Source organism: Nycticebus coucang, chromosome 13 (assembly GCF_027406575.1).
Source record: "Nycticebus coucang isolate mNycCou1 chromosome 13, mNycCou1.pri, whole genome shotgun sequence".
NCBI lineage: Eukaryota > Metazoa > Chordata > Mammalia > Primates > Lorisidae > Nycticebus > Nycticebus coucang.
Window position 1 is genome coordinate 14147427 of NC_069792.1, and position 3477 is coordinate 14150903.

Sequence of the window (3477 nt, forward strand, 5' to 3'; positions counted from 1 at the left end):
AGCTATTTTTTGGTTGCAGCTGTCATTGTTGTTTGGCGGGCCCAGGCTGGATTTGAACCCGCCAGCTCAGGTGTATGTGGCTGGTGCCTTAGCCGCTGAGCCACAGGCGCTGAGCCTACATTTCTTGTTAAACTTGGCTACATTGGAAGTGAAACCAAGGACATGTTAGCTCAAGCTTATGCCATGAAAAAAAAAAATGACAGTGTACAAATGGATTAAATATTTTTCTGTGAGGATAGAAAAGATCACAGATCAAGAGAGGTCTTGGTGGCCAGTAAAGAGCAGAACTGACAAAAACATTGCAAAAATGTGTCCAATTGTGTGGCAATCATCAGCGGTCTGTGAGGAAGCATAGCAGACCAAGGAAAATCAATAGAGAACCAGGGAAATGGTAACTGAAAATCTCATGTTCTTGCACCACAACAATGCACCAGCTCACATAGCACTGTCTGTGAGGGAGTTTTTAGCCAGTAAACAAATAACTGTATTAGAACACCATCCCTACTCACCCAATGACTTTTTTCTTCATCTGAAGATAAAAGAAATATTGAAAGGAAGACATTTTGATGACATTTCGTATGTCAAGGGTAATATGACAACTGTTCTGATGACCAGAAGAGGAGCTCCAAGATTACTTTCAAGGGTGAACTAGAAACCAGCTTTGGTGCACAGCTTCCCAGGGGGAGTCCTTCAAAGGTGACCACATGATATTCAGCAATGAGGTATGTAGCACTTTTTCTGGGATGAGATTTTGTGTAACTAATTGTCAGGCCTTGTATTATACTTCTTATACATTGCTCTAATGTATTTGCTAAGGTACATATATGTTTACACATGTAATCATGAGATTGTTTGGTCTATGACTGTCCTTTCTTTTCATGACGTTGACAGCTATCAAAGTTATATTGGCCTCATGAAACATAGCAGGTAGTGTTTTTTAATTTTCTGCATTAATGTAGGATTAATACTTTTTCTTCCTTAGATGTTGAGTGAATATACCAGATAAGCAATTTAGGCCTGAAATCTTTTTTGGACAAAGGTTTCACATTACATATTTGATTTTTAAAAGTAAGAACAGTTCTATTCAGATTTCCTCATTCCCCTTTTTTACTGACCATTTTAGTACATCGTGTTTTCAAAGAAGTTTATTGCTTTTTGACTGATGGTTATTTAAAAGTGCGTTAAGTGTTCCAATTTTTTGAGAGTTTGTTAGTTATATTTTGCTAATGATTTCTAGCTTAATTCTTCTGTTGTTAGAGAATATACACTATTTAACTTGAATTCTTTAAACTGATACTTCTTAAATTGATTTCTCAAACTCTCCATTTTAGTTTTAGACATTAAAGAGACATGAACACATACACATTTAGATGATGTCACAGAGGGATAGAGCATAGAGAAGCCCACTCGTCCATAGTTGTGATCTTAGGAGCACCACTGTTTAGGAGGAAGAAGAGAATACAACTAAGGAGACAATTGAAGATCAGTTAAAATAAAACAATTCTCATTTCCAAAATGCTTGGGGATTAGGACTTCAAAAAACAGAATAGACTTTTGCCTAAATAGGTAAGTAGTAACTGGTTATAGTATTATCTTTCCTATAATAATGGGATGTAAAAAAAAAATTATGTGGCTGAAACAGCGTTCCTACCCTGATGGAAACCTTTTCAAAATCCTATCATAGTTCCCCAAACCTATTAAAATCCTAATAGAGAATAGAAAATGAACAAAAGATGACTCTGGAGGTCAGTTCTCCCTTTCAAAAGACAAAAGTAAAAATCAAAGAAACAAGCAACCAACCAAACAAAAATACAAGGGAAGAAAGCCAGTGTAAAGCTTGGCTTAAAGGAGAAAATAGGACCAATTTGAAGGGAGCATTCTTAGGGCATGTAAGATGGAAAATGGGCAAGGATAAGGAAAGTTGTAGTTTAGAGGAGAAACCCAAAAGTGAACTTGGATAAGGAAAGCCGTAGTTTACAGGAGAGACCCAAAAGTGAACTTTTTCTTAGGTTAAAGTCTTTTAATGAGCTTCACACATTTCCCAGTTTGAAGTCATTAGCATATCACAGGCATGCCCCTTTCCTACTATGTTAAATTGTGATAACATTTTAATAGGAGAAGTGGGAACCTGACCTGCTGTTTTTCACTTCTTGCCTCATTTACATACTTGAGGGCTCAGGAAATAAATTTAAGGAGCACATGGCCTTTAATTTCTCTTTCCAAATTTCCAATATTTTCTGATAGTTTAGGTACACTTTCTTAAGGAAATTGCCTGGGAATATTTACATAAGACGTATGTGGAGAATATGCTTAGGGCTTTTTACAAAAACTAACTTCTGTTTTGCTGGACTTTTTCTTTGGGGTTGTGATGTTAGAATATGTACAACAGAACCTCTATAAGTTGACCACCCAAGGTTCTATAACAAATGGCCAACATACAGAGGGGGTCAACATAAGGAACTAGGACTATTGTACTGATACATACATGTGGTGCATGTCTGGTCTATGAAAATTAGATCAGCTTAAGGAGGCAGTCAACTATGGAGGTGGTCAACTATGGAGGTTCTACTCTATGTTGTTTTTTGTCCAGGGTTCCTGGCTTATAAGTCCCCTGACCCTTGTTATAGTCTTTCGTTACAGTGTTGGGTGTATTAGTCTTCAGGAGCAGGTCTTAGGAAATAATCTCTCATCTTCTCCTGCCCTGTTTTCACTGCCCTAAGGCAGGACTTTAATCTTACCTTTACTTTGTGATTGTGGCTCTTAAGACCTTCATTCCAGAGAGGGTCCTGCCTTATACCCTGAAGGCTAATCACATTTCTATAAGATTGTCCATAAGAATTCAGGAGGGCAGAGTTCAGAGGAGCTTCAGGTAGCTGAACACCCGCACAGGTGGAGGTACCTGGAGGGTGGTGTGCTCAGGAAGGGCACAGAAGCTCCGGGCCTCTCCCTCCCATACCTTGACCAATCATCTCTTCATCTATATCCTTTGCGTGTCCTTTATAATAAACTAAAAAAATGTAATTATGTGTTTCACTGAGTTCTGTGAGCTACTCCAGCAAATTAATCAAACCCAAAGAGGGGGTTGGGGGGTCAATGATATATTGTCGGTCAAAAGTTCCAGAGGCCTGGATTTGTGACAGGTGTTATCAGTGGAGGCAGTCCTGGGGACTGAACCTCTAGCTGTGGGATCTGACACTATTTCTGGGTAGAAAGTGTCAGAATTGAATTAGAGGACATGCAGTTTGTGTCTATCTTGGTGTGTGGGGAAAATCTCTCCACATTCGGTCACAGAAGTCGTCTTCTGGGTTGAACCATCTTCCGTGATGATGACTGTTGCCATGTGGTGGACAGAAGGAAAAAATGGAGATTTGTTTATCTGAGTTTTTTTGAGAATTTTCCTAAAATAGCGTTTGTTCCATTTTAAGGGACAGATTGAGCTGTGTAACCACAGAATATGATTCCTTGTTATTTGCTTTC